The sequence below is a fragment of the Ambystoma mexicanum genome, chromosome 3p, assembly GCF_040938575.1.
Source record: "Ambystoma mexicanum isolate Mex_15411 chromosome 3p, UKY_AmexF1_1, whole genome shotgun sequence".
NCBI classification, from domain to species: Eukaryota; Metazoa; Chordata; class Amphibia; order Caudata; family Ambystomatidae; genus Ambystoma; species Ambystoma mexicanum.
Window position 1 is genome coordinate 236749382 of NC_090925.1, and position 22972 is coordinate 236772353.

Here is a 22972-nt window from a genome sequence, read left to right on the forward strand (position 1 = left end):
ATTTAGCCTCATAGGCTAGAACAACATTGTTGTGGCAGAAGATGGTTAGCTAGGTAGGCTTACGCTGATAGTACAGTCTAGTGCAGTTGAGTTGCAGGGTTGAACCGGCAATGCAGGCAGCAGTGGTTTACATTTGCTAAAATCGGCTGATTTGACTTTGGCATTGGGTGGGTAATTTCTAGGCAGGTCTAAAGTCAAATAGTACATGCTGGATCAATTAAAATACTGAGTTAATATAACAATGCAGGCAGCAGAAGTTTACATTTGGTAAAAAAAGGTTGATTCGACTTTGGCATTGGGTGGGTAATTGCTAGGCATGTCTAAAGTCAGAAGTACAGGTTAGGTCAGTTAAAATACTGAGTTAATCTAACAATGCAGGCAACAGCAGTTAGTATTTAGCAGAATAGCCATTCGGGTAATAACGTATACTCAAGCTTGCACAGTGTGGCTAAGGCCTAGGGGCGCCGTGACGCAATGCCATGTATATGTGGTAGTGAGGGAAAACTATGCATATAATTCAGCTGTGGCATAACAGACAAAAGTACAAATCTTCACAATAGGGCAGTTAATCAACATGGGCATATATGGGCCTAGATGCATACCTTTCATGTAAAAACGTTATAGCTGTAAAAGGAGAGGTCTGTGATTGGGGCATATAGGGCAGCATGGCAATTTCAAGGTAATGGGAGCAATATACACAGACAGCTTGAGAGGCCACAAGCTGCAGGTGGCACGATAGACTAACAATGGCACAGATTATGTTTCGGGCAGTTAGCCTCAGTTGCGTTACAGACACTGGAGGAATAATTCGATCGGGAGAGGAAATAATCCAGCAGTGCAACGCAGCCATTTCTGGGCATAATAATCTGGTAGTAGTTACAGTTCAGTGATAGTAGTAGTTACAGTTCAGAGATAGTGTTGGGGAGATTATGTATTGTTAGATGCTTTCAGATCTCTGTTGAGTGATTACGCATATATATGGGATAAAGCCCAAAGGGAGCAATAGTGATGTCATTTTTTCCAGTTTTCTTTTTTGGCTAACCCTGACTATACCCATTATAACCACCATTAGCTCTTGCGTTGAGCAAAAAAAAAAAAAATGCCGGCTTTTTCATTTCTGAAAAGCCTTGCTGATGCATTGTGGGACAAATGTATATCGATAATTTTGGGAGAAGGGGGCAACAAGTACTGGATGGAATAGTTCTGGGGCAACACGTTTGTCTTGGAAGCAAGACAACTCGGCACAATACAGGTTTGAATCCCTATCCTGCATTTAGAAACCACTCGCTGGTATCAAGTGTGTTATACATTAACAATAAAATATGAAAAATAAAATATAGAAAATAACCCCAGACTCCTCCTGGAAACATTATTAACCTCTCCCAGCCTCTCTGCTGCAAAGCAGTAATAATGATGTAAAGGGTTTAAGGCGCATGGGGCACATCATTCTATGTCAAATATTCTCAAAACTATTGGATGGATTTACCCCACATTAGGTCAACGTTGTGTGGCAAAAGAAAATCTTATTTGGTCCAAATCTGGCAAGCGTTTTTCACGCGATGGCTGTTCAAACCCTGCACTTTTTCTCAATGGGAAAACAAACGGGAGTAGGCTATCAAAACTGCATTTTTATCATTGCTTAATAACATTTTCATTTTTGACAAATTGTTGCCAGAATTTTAAGTTTGAGGGGGGGGGGGGGCTTTACAATCTCTCTACCCAAGACCATTGCCAGTGGACCCCAATGAAACCCCCAATGAAACCTATGGGTGCAACATTTACAGTGGACATGGTCAAAGAAACCTCTTTGAGGTATGGAGGAATGGAGTAGTGCCAGTCATAGCATGTGCAAACCTACTGAAGGCAGGTATGTTTTAGACATGATCAACTGCATGTCCATCTCCGCTAAGCCTTCTGCCCACCATGGCTACCCAAAGCAGTGACAGTAAACGCAGACAGTCACCCGTTGGACAATTGCATCTCGAAAATGATTCACGCTGTTGGTCACATATTTAGCATTGTGATCGTAGATGGACAATTAGTCATGTCATGTTTTGGCCTTTTGGCTTGTGTAGGCTGGTGTGAAAAAGGATGCTGCCGTACAAAGTGCTTCTCTACATCTGGGTGGTGGCACAAGAAATAAAAAGGTTTTGCAAGAAAACCTGATAAGCAATTTAAGAACGTCACATGAAGCCACCAGTGTTGGGGATGAATGGGCGGGGGCTCTGGAAGGAAAATGTAGTTCAGGGTGTGAAGGGAAACATGCCAAAGTGAGGGGGGCACTTGGGGAGTGCCTGGGAGGGAGATTTTTGTTGTCACTGTTTTTACAGATAACCACACATATTCGCAGGCGGCAGATGGCTAGAGATAACCATGGGTATTTTCAGTGCATTACCAAGATAAACGCGGTTATGGGAAAAAAGAGAATTAAATAAATTAGATTAATACAAAATAGAATGACTTTTACAGCTACAGTGAGGAGGGAAGTGAAAATTGGACATGACTGTAGGCCTGGTAGAGTTTTAAAATATACGGTGGAAATGGCCAAAGCCATGCTCTCTGGAAAGGGATGAAGGCTCTGGCTAGTGGGCCCAAAAGATATGTGTAGTGGCCAAAGACGAAGGCTATGGCTAGTGGCGCATAAAAAAATGGCATAACAAAACCCTTGAAACTCACAGAAAAACTTTTTTTAAAGTGTCCTTAAATTGACAAGATTTACAATAGCAAAACCCTTGAAATTCAGCAGATGTGGGAAGTCATGACCACCTTAAATTGGTGTTCGCCCTTTCATGTCTTTCATATCCCCAACATAATATCTCCCCTTAATGCAGTTTTGAAGGTCATTGTGAATTCCTTCTCTTATTATATGTATGTGCTCATGGTCAACTTAACTGCATTTTAACTAACGTTTTTTTCAGTAAATAGCAGTAGTAGCCATGTAGTTATGGTTAAGTTGGTGTTTCCATAGGAAGAGCACTTTTTGGGAGGCTTATAACTTCGCTCTCCCTAGACGGATCCTCACCACACTTTGCAAAAAAAGTATTTGGGTCACTCTGAATCTGTTTGCAAAGTTTGACGAGGATTCGTCCAGGGGAGGCAAAGTTATAAGGGGGGTCCCAAAACTTTTCTTTTTCCCATAGACTGAATGGGAAAAAAATGTTGCTCGCGTCTACAGCCCAAACCGCTGGACGGATTTTCACCAAATTTGGACCAGGAGCAGCGGCCTGGACCCGAAAGCGTGCTTTTGCAAATTTGGTGAAAATCCGTCAAGTAGTTATTTTTAAAATGACCAAAAAGTAGGTAAAAAAAAATTAGTGCAATCTGTGTTCGGTCCGCGGACGGACTTCAGTGTCCTGATTGGCCAATTGGATTGCGTGATGTTCGCGGACATGCAACGTGTTCACTGATTGGACAGCGTGGAGCGTGAAGCGTGTCAGATTTTCGGTAGCGCCCGCCATCTTGGATTCGCGGTCGTCCGCAGACAGCGCGGTGAAACTTTGTTCAAAATTTGTATTTAATAGAGTGTGTTGGTGTGTAGGAGTGTTTGGGGAGGGTGGGAGTGTATGAGATACGATTTAAGTTGTGTTTTTTATGTGTTAGACGTTCTTTTTGTGTTCGATTTGTCTGCGGACATCACAGGGGGTGTTCTGAGGACTCAATATGTGTCCGTTTTGTTTGCAAGCAAACTGAAACTGTTCTAAGAACACTCGCAGTGTCCTGAAATGTTCGAAAATAAACAAAATGGGGGTGTCCTGAGGACGCTGTCTGTATTGTTCTCTGTCAAGTTGAATGTGTTCTAAGAACACTCGCAGTGTCCTGAAATGTTCGCAAATAAACAAAATGGGGGTGTCCTGAGGACGCTGTCCGTATTGTTCTCTGTCAAGTTGAATGTGTTCTTAGAACACTCATGGTGTCCTGAAATGTTCGCAAATAAACGAAATGGGGGTGTTCTGAGGACACTGTCCGTATTGTTCGTTGTCAAGTTGAATGTGTTCTAAGAACACTCGCGGTGTCCTGAAATGTTCGCAAATAAACAAGATGGTGGTGTTCTGAAGATGCTTCTAAGAACACTTGCGGTGTCCGGGGAATGTTCATAGGGGTTGTCCTGAGGACGCTGTCTGTATTGTTCTCTGTCAAGTTGAATGTGTTCTAAGAACACTCGTGGTGTCCTGAAATGTTCGTAAATAAACAAAATGGGGGTGTTCTGAAGACGTTTCTAAGAACACTCCTGGTGTCCTGGAATGTTCGTAGGGGGTGTCCTGAAGGTGTAGTCCGTGTTCGCTGGCAAGTTGAATGTGTTCTAAGAACACTCGCAGTGTCCTGAAATGTTTGCAAATAAACAAAATGGGGGTGTCCTGAGGACGCTGTCTGTATTGTTCTCTGTCAAGTTGAATGTGTTCTAAGAACACTCATGGTGTCCTGAAATGTTCGCAAATAAACAAAATGGGGGTGTTCTGAGGACACTCTCCGTATTGTTCGTTGTCAAGTTGAATGTGTTCTAAGAACAGTCGCAGTGTCCTGAAATGTTTGCAAATAAACAAAATGGGGGTGTTCTGAAGACGTTTCTAAGAACACTCGCAGTGTCCTGTAATGTTCGTAGGGGGTGTCCTGAAGGCGTAGTCCGTATTGTTCGCTGGCAAGTTGAATGTGTCCTAAGAACACTCGTAGTGTCCTGAAATGTTCGCAAATAAACAAAATGGGGGTGTCCCGAGGACACTGTGCGTATTGTTCGTTGTCAAGTTGAAAGTGTTCTAAGAACTATCGCGTTGTTCTGAAATGTTCGTAGGGGGTGTCCTGAAAACGCTGTCCGTATTGTTCGCTGGCAAGTTGAAAGTGTTCTAAGAACACTCATAATGTCCGCGGACATTAAAAGTTTCCATAGACCATAGTTGAAATGTTTGACTCTATGGATGTGATATGCTGCGGTGGTTGTTGCAAGGGCATATAGTTTTGGGTGCATGGCCATTTGGCCATGCACCCAAGACTGTATGCCCTGGCAACAACCACCACAGCATATCACATTCATATTTGCTTATAACTTTGGGTGAAAAACAAATGTATAAGGAACAAAGGTATTAGATACTATGGATGTGATATGCTGCTATGGTTCTCCTTATTATTGTATACTTACTGTTTGGTCTAGTAACGGGAGTCCATTTTTTTTTGTTAATTTCTGTGATAAAAGAAAATAGCATGTTAGTATTAGTATTTTGTAATGACTTATTACATTGTATAATCAATATACTTTTTTTTTGGACCCTCTTATTTAGTAGATTACAAATCAGAGTACTGTGCAATTTCCTCAGTTTCTGTATTTGTTGCTAAAATGTTGGATTAAAAAAACCCTTTTTCTGTTATGCTACAGTTAATTTGTTTGTTTGTTTTCAATGTTCACTTGTTGTTTCTGGCTAATGCTTAATACTTTGGCTTGTTGTATTTTTTTGGAGCAGTAACATATTATTTATTTGTTTTGATATTATAAGATTTTGGAGCAGTTAGATACCAATTGGCATATTCTAACTGTCTATTTTTTTATATATTTTAGTGGTATTGATTTATCTATTTGAATATTGTTAAATTTTGGGACAGTTAGATACCAATTGGCGTTTTCTAACTGTGTATTGTTTGGTAATTTAGTGGTATTCATTTATCTGATTAGTTGTTGTAGAATTGTTGAGCAGTTAGATAGCTTTTGGAGTATTCTAACAGTTTATATTTTTTTAACACAAGTTTACTTAGGGTTTAAATACAGTTTAGTTATCAAATTTTGGTTTTAAGAACATCAAATAAGCGTTTGTAAGATTGCCTGGTAATCTCTGCTTTAGAGTATTGGTACTATCATTACATTCAAACCATCCACATTTCTTTTTTATATATGCAGTGTAGTGCCCTGAATTGGTTGTGGCTCCTGCATGGTAAATTATACCTATTGTTGTGAAGGTTTTCTTACCAAGTGATATTTGACCATGTGTGAATCCAGTCAGCTTGCAGTTGTTTTTGGTACCATCTGCATTGTAACGTAGAAGCATTAGTATTATGTATTTACTATGTGTTTGTATTACTAACGTGGAGCGATTATCTGAATTGCAGGTAGAGCACAATCTACCATGGTTTGCATTTTGTACAAGTTGCTGAAATGGAATGGATTCACAATTTGGTATTGATATATATATATGAAGCGTTCATTGGGGATTTCGTCTTGTGTCAAATTTTTGCAGAGAGTGCATGTATGTTTCCACATGTATGAAATCTGAAAGATTTCATTTATAGGTATGTTTTTGTTTTCCAGTACTTGTAGTAAATACATTAGAAATTCTTGTGGATCTTCCTTTGAATTTATAGTGAATTTCACCATTCCAGCACAGTAGTCCAATTGTTGTCTTATTCCAAAAACACTATACGTGTTGTCAGGAATGTTTGCTGCATTTCTGTGAAGTACTAACATTTGCAAACACAATGGGTCTGTACTGTGTAAGTAAATAATGTCAACAATTGGTGGTAATTGAAATAGAATATTCATTGCTACAATTGCGTAGCAACTTACACCAACTAGATTTGAGAATTTAAATGGTCCAGGTAGTTCTGTATCTAACTGCTTTTTTTGGAGTTTGTCTTCCTTCTTTAAAGAAGTACTTGGTTTACTTTCCCTAATTGATTCTTTTTTGCTTGTGGTACTTGATGAAGTATTAGTTTCTTTTACTCTCTTTGGAGGATTTGCAGTGACATCCTGTTGCATTTCTGTTTGATTTATTTTTCTTTTATAATGTTTTACTTTTTGTGGAACAGAATATGTGTTTAGGTGGGGGGTGTATGATGAGCGAAGTCTATTGTATTCTAAAATGCAAGGAATATCAGCGTTTATTTTACTTGCATCAATGTTGATTAGAAATAGACCGTCAAGCGTACGTAAGCATGATAGTGCTACATAGCTCATGACTTCTTTAAAGACTGTGTTACCAATATCTATCATTGCTTTGTCTAGGGTAAGACCTTGTGATTTATGAATCGTGACTGCGTATGCAAGAGTTAGAGAAAATTGTTCCCTGCGTACATTCATATCTTTGACGAGAAGGAATCTAGCTATTGAGCGTCCTATCTTTTTTACTTCTGAAAGTTTGTCAAAGAGTATATTTGTACAGTATATTGACAAACTGAATTTTGTTGTCGCTTGGGTATGTTTGAAAGCCAACAACTGTACCCAGTGCTCCATTAACTAGTCCTTGCTCCCCATCAAGGTTACGTTTAAGCATTACTCTGCAATTTAAGGATAATTTGAATATCTTTTCTAAGCCTGCTGTGTTTGAGATTGATTTTTCTAAACTATTTAGTCTTGTTGTGGCTTGGTCACACATGGGTAGTGTTATACCATGTACATCTAGTTTGTCTGTGGCGCTAATTTCCATGATTGGTTGCATTTCTTTACTTAGCATGATTTCATTGAATTTGAAACAGCTTAAAAGAGCTGGCATTATGGCCATACAATTGTCATTTTTGTGGGCTAATTGTTCCATAACATCCGTAGCACATGCATTATCGCCATAAAGTGCATTAATGTGCCGGGTTTTCTATATTGCTTCTGCTTCTTTAGAAAGTATACCAACTCTGATACTTTTAAAAATGTTTGCATAAGTGAGATCTGCAGATTGCCGTATGTTTTCTGTTAATTATCTGTATTGGAAATGTTGCCGAAGGTTGACATTTCCAATGCTGCCAACAGTTTTACGGCATAGTTTGTGTCCTAATGTTTTAAAAATAGGCTCACCTTTTACTGGTGGTGTTAATTGAAGCAGATCTACAAAAACAATAATGTGTTTTCCTGCAAAGAGCTCTTCATAGTCTGTTTTGAGTACTTCTTGTAATCTGAGGTGAATCAAAGCTAACATCAGGTTGGAGACCATGCTCACATCATCTATTAGTAGCATTTTCATGTGTTTCAATACTCTACGTAATTCCATTGCAGCTTCTGCAGATAGTTTGTAATAGTCTAATTTGTTCTGGTGTTCTACTGGTAATAGTAGTAATAGGTGTAATGTAACACCACCTATGATGTAGGAAGCTAAACCTGTGGGGGCAGTGACAACAGCTGACAGTTTGTTGTTTGTCAATTGTTGAAGGAACTTACTAATGATTTTGATTAGGAATGTTTTGCCAAAATCAGCTTCACCACTGACGTACAGTAGTATAGGTTTATAATTATGGCAGGAACATTCTTTATTTTCATCTTTTACACCATGTGCAATTTGTTTTGTTACTTCTTGAAAAATGCTACTTTGCTCATTGTTTAGTTTTGATTGTAGTATAGTTAAGTCTTCCTTATCTATATACTGACACATGGTGTTTTCTACTTCTATCATAGCTAATTCTGCCTCATTTATTATTAGTGGTTCTCCCAGTGGTTCTTGGCTTCCTGTTACAGAAGGTTGACTATTGTCAGGAGTGTCCTTATCTAGTTGGGCTTGGAGTTCTTCTTCATGTTGCTGTTCATTGTGCAACATTGTTTTGTACTGTGTAAAGTTTACATCAGTTATAGTGCTTTCATTTGCTTTGAAAGCATCCTCATATGAGTCATAGTTATCTAGTAATTGTTCTTCTTTTCTCCATGGTTTGAAGAGTTGCAGCAGGGACATGTAATATACTTCTTTATGTTGAGGTGTCTTTAATGACAATTTGATATGATTAATTAAATTTGGTTTAGTGTTTTTAACTAAGCTGCCTTCACAGTTTGTTCCTCTATATTTACCTTTTTTTTTCATCAGGTTTCATATTATTTTTGTATGTGTAGTTTTGGGCTATGTGGTATTGACACATGTTTTCCAAAGTATTACTTCTGTTTGGGTAGTATGTGTCCAATAAATTGTTTTTTAAAATGTCTTGGCTGTTGGGATCATGTTTGGCTATTGTTTCTATATCTTCATATGATTTTAGAACTCTTTTTCTAGATTTAGCTGGACCAAGACTTAGCCATACTATATTTTCAGATTTACCATACAATGCAGTACTAATTAAACAATCATCTGCTTCATATGATCCACATTCTCTATGGTTGAGCATTTTTATGCCCAAGCTGTATAATTTCTGAGATAATGTTTTATCTGATGACAGGTCATTCAAGAGGTCTTGGAGCTCTGTCTTTTCTGCTTTAGTTAAGTATGCTGTGACATATCGTGCAACTGCAGTAGAATTGTCTGCAATGTACTGCACATCTATGTTTGCATTCCATAAGTGGGCAATGATTGCATTATAATCATTGATATATTTTTCTTCTTCTTTTCTTTTTATGTAATATGTATTTTTAGGTGACTTACCTTTAACACTATGTCTAACTGAAGACATGAGGTTGTTCACTTGACCTGTATTTGTAACTGGTCTAGGGAAACCAAATCGGCATTTGGTGTAGTATTTCCCTTTGTTTTTGTATTTGCGACGACAATATTTTCCACATTTGTGTCTTTGAAATTGTAAACTTTGTGCATGAACATCACTAAGTGACATATTTTTCAATAAACTGTAAAACAGTGGCATCACTGTCTTGACCAAATTTAGGAGCATCTTTAATCCATGAAAGCATGTGGATAAGTGGTGCTTCTCTGGCTTGGTATTCTTTTCTCCAAAAGAAGTGTTGCACTTCTCCAAGGGGAGGAACAGTTTTATTACAAATAAAATGTAGCATAGCAATGAAGCGATGGTGAAAATATCTTGAAACATTAACAGGATCCAAAGAACAAAGTTCTCCAGGTGTTAGTATATCTATGTTTGTTTTGTTTTTATTTGATATGCGTAGGAAATCATGTAAATCTTCCCATGCATATTCTGTACAACTTAATGTAACAAACCAAGTGGGTGGGCCAAGGTTTCTGATCATACAACGTATATCTCCATGACGTCGAAACCAGTACTCTTTAGTGCCACGCATATTTGCTAATAGATTTGTAATATTTGATTGTAAAACCTCATCCTTTTGTTGCACTTTTTCTAATAATTGTGTAGCTGTCATATTTTGAAAGTGTGATCCTGATTTTAATAAGTGTGCAACTCTGTAACATAAAGTTGCTACTTCACTTTCAAAGAGTAGGTGGAATATGTATTCCACATTTTGTCTTAATCTGGGATCTTCAGAATACATCCGTAATGAGCGGTATTCTGAAGCTGATATTTGAATAGGTCTATCATCATACCTTCCTCCTTTGCCAGTAGGAAAGAGTAGAGGAAAAGCATGTATACTTTTTTCCCATATGCTGATTGGCGATCCTTTTGTTTGATGCATTTGGTAAGTTTTCAGTGCATCTTCTACAGTGTCATTACAGTGCAAAGGATGAATTGTATAATGGTCTAAAGTATTTGATATTGTAGCAGGATCTTGTAGCTCAAATTGACCAGCTTCTTGTGTTTCTTGAATTATTTCAGGTGTATCTTTCAAGTTTTCTTCAATATTAATTTCTTTGTAATATTCATTATTCTCTTTAAGATATTGGAAGGCTTGTCTAACTTTATATAAATCTACCAGCTGTTGCCATATTTTTTTGTCTTTTGTAGGTACTCCATTTACTAAGATAATTAAAGATTGCTGCATTGGACATTGCACTCCTAGAGTATGCACATTTTCTTTTAGATCTAATGGTAAATAAAGTACTTTTCCACAAATGCCTTTTACCAATTCAGAAGGAGGTTATTATTGCTTGAAATGGGTGTACTGTTTGAATTATGATGCTCTCATATAAGTTAAGTTGTTGTAGGGGTTTTGGTACTGGGTATAATTCCAAATTATTTGTGATAGCACGTGAAGGAGTTTGGTTGTTGTCAAGTTTTGTAGTGCAGTAACTGCAAAGTATTAAGGGCTCAGTTATTTCGTATTTGTTTTCTGCTACAAGGTAGAGAGCTAATTCAAACCATTTACAACCTTAATTGTCTTCTATTTTGTATGGAAGGTCGACAGTTTTTGTGTTACTTTTATAAAATGTTCTATGGCAACATACACATACATGGTTTGGTACTTCAGCTGATGTACTTTTAAATTTTAGTATTTCTTTTTTGTATGTGTTTAGCAAAAAGTTGCCATGTGTAGAATTGTTGCTTAATTGGTTTAAAGCTATTTCATTCTGTAAATGGCTTTCACTTCCAAAATATTTTTTCTGGATATAGTGAATTTCTTCAAGTAGGTCTTTTGCTGTACCATGTAGAAGGATGTTATTTAACTTTGCTAGTGCTAAAGCAGGACTTTTAGCATAGTACAGTTTATAGACTAGATTTCTTATAGTTGAATGATTTGTTGATACCCTTTTGATATCATGGAAAGTGGTTTTACAAGTAGGTCCTGTAATGCAGGCCAAATAATGTCCTTGTAGTCTTGTGTACTTGCGCACTGGACAGGTATCCAAATTTTGCAGTAATTTAATTTTGATTTTGTCTTTGCTTTTTACATATTTATTGAGGAACTGGCGTAAAGATTTGAAACATTGTGGCCATTTGTACACTAGACGTTCTGATTCAGTTGAATGGAGGGGTAACTCTAAGTTTTCAGGGCATATTTTTGTAAGGGGTACTTCTTGTTCCATTATGGTATTATTCACTTTTTCATAACTTCGACCACTGCTATGTATGGCAATTGTATTTGTTTGCTTTTGTTTGTACGCTTCTTCATTAAAATATGGTTCTGTGCTCGAGGTGTGATTCCATTCACCTCCGCAGATACTTAAGAAGTTCTTTCTGTTGACATTTCGCTTATTGAGAAGTCTTTTTTGTAATTTAGTTATTAGTTTTGTTAGTGGTTTCATTTTGTTTAACAGTAAAATAAATAACTTTCTTTTCAGAAGAATTGCACTGTCCATCAACGCTTCTAAGATTCATTTCCTACGATAGGTTTTAAGCATTGAACCTGATTTCTCTCCTGTTTTTATAAGATTTTGAAGGACTTTGTGACGGTACATTTAGGCTAAAATACTTTTCTTGGTATGCTTACTTTGCACTATATTAAAATTTGAAGAAGTAGTTTTATCTGTAGTGATAGCTGATTTTCTGTTAATTGTTTTTTGGTTTGTTTTACAATTTTGATAGAGCAGGCAAAGTTTTTGTACTTGAAACTTCTTGTGTTTCACTAAATGACTGTATTAGCTGTTTTGTTTCAACTTTTTTTACAAATTCTGCTAGAGATGGATGCATATGTGTTGGACACTTTTATTTCCATTTGCTCTAATTTTGCGTTGCTTTCTACGGACTTGACTTTTGGTAGGCATTCTTTAGGGTCTGTTGAAAAAAATAAAGAAGATATGGGTTGGGGTGTTCTGGAATGTATGTGTGCTGTGTGCATGAGTGTTTGAGTAAGATGATAAAGATGTATGTAATGGTGTGTGATTGTGCATTGGGAACTACAACTAGTAGGGATAGGTATTCTTGAATTTATGTGTTACTAAACTGGGGTTCAGATGATAAAAAAAGTAAGCTAGTGGTGTGGAAAAGTACAAATAGTAAATCTAATGTATACAATTAAAACAGTTGTTTGTTCTATAATATGAAAATTGTAGCGGTTCATTGGGTAATTTGTGTGTCCAAAAATAGAAATTTGTGGGCCATTCTGGCTGTAAATCGCTGTTTAAGACATGTAGATTTTTGGACAAAATGGTACATAATCTCTATTTTTAGGCACCAAAATAGCTTGTATTAATGTTATAGTATGTTTGATTAATAATACAAATATTATGGTGATATTCTACTTACTTTATTTCTTAAATTAACAGGTAACTTCTTAGTTCTTCTTTGTCTTCGAATACAGCTGCTTCTTTTCAGTAGAATGGTCTTCACTGCAATTGGAAAAGCTTCAAATTAGTAACTTTGTTTGTATATAGCGCTGTTTTTAATTTAGATATTGATTTATTTAATTGAAATCCTCAGTGCCTTCTTTGAAACCATTAAACTAATGTTTTTACATAAGATACATTGCATCAGTTCAGTGCATATGATATGTTCTTAATGAACAAATTGTACTGAATGACTAACTGTAGCAAAAAAAAATATCTTTACTATGTCTTGTGAAATGTATAATATAACAGTGAATACTACTATTTCTGTAATTAAGCTGTACTGTCTAAATGTCTAAATTAAAGTAATTAAGTAAATAAATAAATAAAAACAAAAAAATATGAAATTGTATAAGTATTTTTCTAAAGATTTAAACATAGATTGTGCTTGCATGCAATTTTGTTTGAATATATATAGTCTATATATTTCATTTAAAAAATGTTAGTTTAACATGATTTGAGTGTGTGTGTATAAAGAAAGTAAATAGTATAAAGGTTTATAAGTGATAGTTGATTTTAGGATATTGAAAAAATACAGTAAATTCATTTTACAGATTACACAAGCTAAAAGTATGTTTGAAAATGTGTTCATCTACTGTACAGAAAATATGCATACCTGAAGTTTGTGTTCATGCATATGGATATGCATGGAGCTGCAAGTAGAAATCTTGGAGACTTGTACAGTATTTCTGGTAGATGGTGCTTGCCAATGATATGACACTTGTACTCAGAGAGATTCACAGTACATTTGCAGTGCTGATCTGTGAAGATGCAGTTAGATCTAGAGGTCTTGAATGTGATTGGTGCATGGTCATGTGATTTTTTAGCTACATCCAATGAGGGAATGGCAGAGAGAGTGAAGTGGAAATGGTAGAAGGGCTGTTCATATTACGATATGTCCGTGGACATGGCAGTAGTTCACGGACATCAGGAGTTACATCTCGGGATTTTTGGGTTCAGAAGTCATGCAAATGAGAATAAGCACTGAAAGGGATTGGTCAGGAAAGTTTAGTGGGTATGTTGTGCCAGGAGAGAGTTTTTCAGATACTCTTTTTGCTGAGAGAACAAAAGATAGCTATGGCTGTGTGTTTCAGAAAACAGATTGTTTGGATTTTGGGAGATTCGTGGATACATTGGTTGAAGGTGCATGCAGAACGCTGTGGAGTAGCTGTAGATCTTGGATTACCACATGTGGAAGTACACTGGCATGGAGTACGTGGAATGAAGTGGTTGGACTTGCTACCTCTCTGTGCTACTTTGGAGACAGAGCAACATCCAGACATAATTGTAATTCATTGTGGAGGGAACAGTTTAGTACATGTGACTGGAATTTTTTTGCAATTTGCTATGAAAGAAGGACTTGGAAGGTTATTGACATGTTTCCTAATTCTCAAGTGATATTTTCACGGATTGCACAGAGACAAATGTGGCTTCGTTCTTCTTCATTTGATCCACAAATGGAAAAAGCAAGGCGCAATGTTAATAAGGCTGTTTGTGCCTTTCTAAGAGACTTTGGCATGTCCTCTTTTCACAATGAAAATATTACGTTTCGTAGTACATACATATTTCGCAGATATGGAGTTCATCTTACTTATGCTGGCAAGCAGATTTTTCTGAGAAATGTACAAAATGCATTGCGACCTTTTTTGGAATTACAACAACCATTTTGAAGTAGGTGTTAAGCATTTATAATTTTTGACTTACAAACACCACCCAAAGGCTCTTTTCAGAGCCACCACTTCTTCCCAGAGAAAATTGCAATGTTTGTGATGGGGTAGCAACCCAATTTTTTAAATGTTCGCGAACTGTCCGCAGACTTCTAAAAAAAACAAAGGGCCCTGCTTCATTTATTTTCACTTCTAGTTTTTTAACTGAGAAAGGCGGCTCTGAAAAGAGCCTTATTATTCTTTTGATTTTTGATACTTTGTATTTCTTTTGGTTTTTTATACACGACACACTAGGAGAGGAGGGGAAAGGAAGGTAAAGTGGGGGACACCAACCACAGGGATAAGAAAGGGCGAGCTGAGAGAGGAAGATGTAGAGTGGGTTTTATTTGGGTAGTGAGCAGATCTTCTTGTGCTCTGAGACGATAGTCTCAAAAGCACTACAAAGTCGCTCCACCCTCGAAAGGTAAGGGTCATCAGCATTCTGTATGGCCTGTGAGGCAGCTTGAGGAAGACGCTGTCCCACAGAGGTGGTCCTTGTGGTGACAGGATCAGAAACAGAGGATGAAGTAGAGGAAATCAACCTGCTACGTTCTTCGCAAGGTACAACCCTGTGAATAGCCCCAGAGTGAAATGACCTCAGGTGTCGCTTCATAGTAGTGGTCCCAAAGCTGTACTTATTGTGCTTCCCATGACTGAGTATCATTTTGCACTCATTGCAGGTAAAACGGTTCGCACGAGCCTTAGGAACATTACCATGAATGGTAAATAACCGCCACACCCAAGACTCACGCCTAGTGCGGGCAGCAGGGTTTTCCTCTACCTCATTCTCATCATCCTCTTCTTCCTCCTCCGCATCCTCACTCCTGTTCCCCTCTTCAGGCCCTTGGGGAGGTGGTGGTGGTGGAGGGGGTGGGGGTGGTGCTGAAGCAGGTGCAGCACCAGGTGGCAGTTCTGCAGCCAGGGATGCCATCTCGATGGTGTAATCAGCAAGTTGCTGGAGAAATAGCTGTGCTCTGAAGAATAGCCAGAAACACAATGAGAATAAGCTCTAAGGCGTGGTCTGTTATAGGGGTGCTTGTGCGCGGTTCGCGGACATGCGCGCTGTCAGCGGACAGATCGAACACAAAAAAAGTTTGAAAAGTTTCAAAAGGTATGTAGAAACACAGGATTACTATATGGGACCTGTGCCATGGTGAGATTTTATTGAAAAACATTATGGATTAATTGAAAATGTACTTTTAATTTGTTCGGGGACCCGAACAGTGTCCTCATTCAGAACACGCGATCAGCGTGGGCGCGGTCATATGATCCGTTCGCGAACAAGTCCGCGAAGGAAGCGCATGTCCGCAGGACACCAAATGCACGGAGATTGGCTAGCGCATGCACGTTGACATTCTACGGACACTGTTCGGGTCCTGAACTAATTAAAATTGCGTCACACGTGAAACGAACATTTCAGGACACTGCGTGTGTTCTTAGAACAGTTTAAATTTGCTAGCGAACAGTAAGGACAGATATACTGTTCTTCAGGACACGTTCAATTTCGTTTATGTACGAACATTTCAGGACACCAATTGTGTTCTTAGAACATTTTCAAGTTGCTAGCGAACAGTACAGACAGGTATAGTGTTCTTTAAGACACCTCCATTTTGGTTTAATTATGAACAATTCAGGACACCGCGTGTGTTCTTAGAACAGTTTGAACTTGCTAGCGCACACTACGGACAGGTATAGTGTTCTTCAGGACACCTCCATTTTCGTTTATTTACAAACATTTTAGAACACCTGCACTGTCCGCGGAACTCCTACATTGTTTTTTTTTTTAAAAAGTGAAACTATTTACAACACAATATAAAAATTAAACTTTATTTAACATATATTAATAATTTATGACAAAGAAGGTGAGGCAGAAACAGAAACAAAAACAGGAGAATTAGGGGTTTCATCATGATTGTTATTAGTTGAAAAAGGGATGGAAGTCTCATCAAAACATTTTGGGTTATGGAGAGGGTTTGGGGATAATTGACTGGGATATGGTGAGGGGGGACAAGTACATGTGGGGCAATGGTATGACGTTTTTGTTTTAAAATGATCTTCAACAAAAGTTTTCAAATTATTAAAATTGGTCAACAATAAATACATTTTTTCTTTTATGCTGTCAAGCGTGTTTTCCATAACAGCTTCTTCAGAGGTAGTTTCTATTTTGTTATGCTCTGTACAAAAAAAAAAATATATATGTTAAATGTATACAAAATAATAATAATTAAATGGTTTATATTATAAAGTGTTTACTATTAGTTTCACTATCTTGTGACATTTCTTCATGTGGGAAATGTTCCTCTAGCCATTCCAGAGTACTAGACATTTCTGTGAGAGAAAAAAAAAATAATATATTTTATTATCTCATACAGAAAGTTTATAACTATATGAATAAAATTAAGTACACTTACTATTTCAGGTAAGATATGTCCTATGTACTCAGTGGGTCTGCTCTTGTTCTCAGTTCTGTTGTGTTTGTGAGGTAATTATGTTGGAAGCCAATTTATTCACTGAATTTCATAGGTTTTTAGTAGCGCAACTTAACCATAACGTCCCTTTAACAAAGTTTTTTCACTGAATATATATATATATATATATATATTATAGGGCCTGCGGTAGCGTTTCTCTAGTGATGGTTAAGTTGCTCAACCCATAGGAAGAACACTTTTTGGGCGGCGTATAACTTTGCCGCTCCCTGAACGAATCTTCACGAGGATTTAGAAAAAAAGTATATGGCCCAGTGAGATCGATCCTGCAAAGTTTGGTGAGATTTTGTAAAGGGGGGAAAGTTATATGGGGTCCCAAAATGTGTGGTTTTTACCATAGATGCAATGAAAAAAACATTTGCTCACGTCTGCATCGCAAACCGTTGGACAGATCTTCACCAAATTTGCAGCAGAAGCGGCAGCTTGGTCCCGAAAGCATGCTTTTGTAAATTTCGTGTAAATCCATGCAGTATTATTTTTTTAAATGCCCTAAAAGTAGGTTAAAAAAATAGTGATATCTGGGTTTGGTCGGCCGACTCACTTCCCTGTCCGATACATGGGCGGGAATCCGATTGGTCTAGAGGGCAACGTGATGTCCGCAGACATCGAACACACGCGCTGATTGGTCAATAGAAACCATGAGGTGCATTCTGGCCCCAGGAGAATGAGCACCTTGCATAATGGAAAAAAAGGAGCAGCCTTCTAACATGGCTCCCCTTTCATGCTTCTGTCGGTTCCACAGAGACCTTGCTCGTGGCCCGCTCGTCCCTGAACCAAAACCGTATTGAACACAAACAGAACCCTGTGTTACTTCTTATCATCTCTGCTGCTGCAATTTCACTGCTCCTGTCACCATTCCCTCTCTTACATGAATTGGGTGGGGCTTTTTATACACCTGCATACCTGCAACAGGTTGCAAGTGTGATTTTTCAATTAGCTCAACCTGACCATCATTAAAGGGACATGCCTGACCTTTACTGCTCTCAGCAGGCCTCTCTTTCATCCCAGTACAAAAGTAGTGAAAGCAACTAGTGTTCACTGCTCTCGGTTGTTTCTTCCTTGTCTCAGTACTTTTTATGGTGATGTGTAAGTCATTTTGGGGAGATATTTTATATTCACCCAGAAAAACGGGAGATGGGTTGACTTTGCCATTATTAGGGAAAGGGGCATACCATGTCTCTCACAAGGGCATCCCACTCCTAGTCCCCACAGACCCTCCACCCAGATGATCCTCCCTCGCTTGTCCAACCCCAGGGTTGGGATCCAAAAGCGATTGCCTTTCCCTGGCCACCTGCGCAGTGGATCCATGGGGAATAGGAGTAAGGACACCCTCAGGTTTCCCGTAGTATTTGAACACTAATAACACAAACTCTTATAACCCATGCTCCTATGGCACATGCTTATATAACACACATTCCTATGACATGTGCTCCGACGACACCACTCCTTTGGCATGCATTTGTACAACACACAGTCCTATACCACACTCTTTCAAACATTAACTTATTACAAGTGCACCGACAACATGCACTGCTATTATTCACACTCTTATGACACATTGTTATTACACATACTTCTGACATATGCTCCTGTATTACTTGCAACTACAAGTGCACCTATAACACATGTACATATCATACCTGCACTTACAACACATGCACCTACATTACATGCACCTACAACCTGTGGTTGCATGCCATGTGGACGTACGACACAGGGTTGTACGACACACGCTTTGCTAACACACCATCTGATGACACACACTCTTATAAAATATGCTCCTATAACACATGCTCCTACAACACACAATTTTAGAAGACATGATCCTACAACTCATGCTCCTAGAACACATGATCCTACAAAACATGCTCCTACAACACGCAATCCCATAACATGTTCCTACAAAACAAAACCTTACAGCACATGCTGTTAAAAAACAGAAACGTTCAACTCACTCTTCTAGCACATACACATACACCACACACTGGTGTGCTACATGCTCTTATGTCATACAAACTCTTATACTGCATGATCTTACAACACACAATAGTATAAGAACAAACACTCAAAATCAGTAATCACGTAACTTTAAAAAATATCTTGAAATTTAAAACCCTATTACATTTAAATCAACAAAAACACACAGTCTACAATCATCAGACATAATAACATTAAGGTAATAATATACAAACTATATTATTCAATTAAATGCATATTATATTAAAATGAATCATCATGTTAACCGTAACTCACTCACACACTTAAAGCATTCAATTTAAAAATAAAACTATAACAATTATAACAATTTCACATTTAAAAACAAGTACGTGTATACAATGTACAATCATTCAAAAGTGCATTGCATGTAGAGCTATGATATTTGTTTAAGAAAGTATAACATATTTTTGTCATACAAACATACTAAATAATAATAAACTATAATGTTCACAGGCATAATTCCTCCATACAATTGCAATTAGAAAGAAATACATAGAATATTTAAAAATAATAGTCTACAATAGGAACATACATTAAATCATTCAATCGTCTTACTTTACATATGCAACACTATCATATAACAAGGTATATTTCATCACATTAAATACATATAATTTACGAAACTATAAACATAACATATAAAAAAGCATACACTAACAACTAAAGACAAATTACAATATCATATCCAATAAAGCTTTAGTAACATATACTTCTACACACAACAGTATATACACAGCCTTTATAGTCATTTCACTGTGCATAAAAAATGGAAACATGTAATATTTGTGCTAAATTAAATTGAGTAAATAATGCAAACTTTTAATCCTAACAAAAGCAGCACAAATGTATTACACATTAATAACATACATAAATACATCAGTTGTATTAAAAACAAATATTCACACAGCACATTACATTACTTTCACTGTAAATAATTTTAGAGCAAAAACAACATATTGCAAACCAAAAACAAATATGAATGTATTAATAATGTTTATTATGTTGTTACCTTAATGCTATTAGTTTTGATGTTTGTGGACTTTCCATATTTTTGGTAAGTGTTGTATGGTTTCAATAAGGGGTGCAGCTATAGGAGGCCTCCCAAAATGTTCAAATTTCTTATTGACTTAAATGGACAAAAAGACAGTTCCATCACACCTGCAGCCCAAATTGCTGGACATATTTATAACAGACGTGAATGAGGAGCATAGCCAGATCCTGAAGGTGTGCTTGTTGGTGTTAATCCATCCAGTGTTTTTTTTTTTTAAATTGTTATATAACTTTGGTGGCCATGCCCAGGACAATCTGGCCACTGCCCATGGCCAACAGGAAATGCGATCAATGATGCCATTTGTGGTACCATCTTGGATGACCTGGGTGTTAGTCTAAGCAGTACACAGTGGGTTAAGAGGGGTGAGTAATGGATGCATAGCTTATTGTAACTGGCAAATTTCTTAGATTTTTTTTATTTTGTCTGCATCCTTAACGTTCCTTTAGCACATGCTTTTCTCTGATGTAAACATCTCAGTGTGCCTTTCACTCACCTTGTGTGTTTGTGGGTGCATTTCTCTCACTCTTTGTCCCTCATTCTCTCACTGTTTTATGATCTATATCTCCCACAATGTGTCTCTCTTTTTCTCACTGCCTCTCCCTTTACATTCCACACTCTATCTCAAACTAGCACTCTTTGTTACCCCCTCTCATGCATCCTCCTTCTTTGCTCCTTGCAATATCTCTGCTTATCTTTCTCATGGTTCCCTATGTCCATTCATCAAGTGCTTTTCTGGGCTTTTCTCCCTCTTTCTTCCTTTCTCAGTCTTTGCATGTGTCTCCGTTTAACTCACCTTTGGTCTTTCTCGCGTTCTCTCTCTCTTGCTCTTTCCCCATCTCTCTCTCTCTCTCTTACACACACTCTCCCGCTGCCTCTCTCTCTCCTTTTTCTCTTTTCCCACTCTCTCTTAATTTCTCTCTCTCATTATATTAGTTTCTCTCATTCCATCACCCTCTCTATGCTCCCTCTTTCCCTTTCAATCCCTTTAACATCTCACTTGTTCTCTCTCCCTCTTCCACCCTCTCACTTTCTTTCATGATCTCTTCCCCTCCCTCTGAATTCCTCTTCATGTGTTTTAGTGTGGGACCCTCACTTTGTCACCCCACCGTTCCTTAAGGCATCCTGAGAAACAAGCAAAGGAGGAACTAAGTGGGAAAGTATGGCTGTAGCTGTCTGGCGAGACCTGCTGTGTTTTAATAATAGGCGTTTTGTGGGATGCAACAAAAGGTGCCTCACATACAATTGGAAACAGGGGTAGAGAAGGAGAGAACAGTGGTGGTGCATGTGACATGACCAGATTTTCAAAATAAAAAATGTGACATTCCACCAAGGTAAAAACATACTTCAAGTTGACAGTGGTTGACAATGCAAGTGTAGGACTATATTGTAGTGGGGGAGGGGTTCTCTAGTTTCTTTTGAGGTCATCAGACTATCAAATAGCTCTTTCCCCAACGGCAAGTCATGCCATTAAGGTGCATTGAACTGAATTTAAAATGTACTGGTGAACAATTTGTTCTCACTATTAATCTGGGTGATGTACAAGCAGAGAGCCACTTTATTTCTATTTATTTATTTTATTGGTAAGGCGCCTATACATCAAGAAAATTGTGTTTCAAAGTGCCTACAGGGCAAAGGGAAGGGAACAAAGGAGACATCTAGATAATGGAATATGCCAAATAAAGAAAAAGTGGCCCTACTAGGCCTTGTGAACATTTGTATTGTGCAAGTGCAGAGAAAGAGAAGAGACAGTGGAAAAAGGTCAGTTCTAGAGGATCCACAGAGGAGTGAAGTGCCAGGGAGGCAGTTGCGAGACAATAGATAAGTGCGAGAGAAGGTTACTAAGGCAACAGGTAAGTGCCAGGCAGTGACCACTGGATGGAAGTGGGGTCACCCGTCTATCCGATAAGTGCAGGCATGCGATGCAGCACAGGCCGAGTGGAGCCAGAAGGCAAGTGCAGGGGGAGGGTGGCTGCTGCGGCCGATCAGATAGAAGCCCAGTACCCAGAAAGGACACATAAGGGCCCCAGCAACACCAATCACAGCTACTGTGGGGTTGGGTATGGTAAGGAGAGAGGGAAGGGGAAAGGAAAAGAGAAATGTATTGAGGTGCTTGCGGGAACCTGAGGAGATCCGGCTCTCGACAGTGAGAAAGGGGGAGGCTGTTCCAGAGAAGGGAGCCAGCTGAGGAGAGATAGCAGCTGCACGCTCTCCGCTTGGAGAAGCACTTGACAAGCAGAGGGTTGGAGCTGGAGGATCAGTGGGATCTGTCAGGAGAGTATTTGGTGAGAACAAATTGCAGATAGCATGGTCCCCAGCCCCAGAAAGCCTTATGGATGATGCAGAGGGATTTCAATTTGATCCTTGTAGCAACCAAGAGCCATTGGAGAGATTTTAGGGCTGAAAAGATACTGTCCCTGGGCTTAAGGCCAAAGATACATCTTGCAGTCCTATTCTGGAGGAGCTGGAGGTGGCAGATGGAAGGATGTAGATAAAGTAAGAGGATATTGCCGTAGTCCAGCTTGGAGAGTACCAGAGCTCTGGTGACATTGAGCTTATGGGGCAAAGTGAGGAAGGGTAAGATGCCCTGGAGGAGGTAGAGTTGACAATGGGCCTTCTTGGCAAGGTACCAGATGTGAGGAATGAAAGAAAGAGGAGTTGAAGATAAATTGCAGGTTTCTTGTCTCAGAGAACAGAGGACAGAGAGGAGGAGAGCCCATTGAGGGTGGCCAGAGAGAGGAGGAGTCCTGATAGGAAGAATCTCAGTCTTGCTGGCATGGAGACAGAGGGCATTGGAGGTACACCACGACTGGATAGCAGACACACAGCTAGGAATAACAGAGGTGGCTAGGAGAGATGCAGAGGGAAGTCTGAAGAAGAGTTGGGTGTTGCCTGCATAACACTAGAAGTTTGGTGAGAAGGTGGAGATAAAGTGAGCAAGAG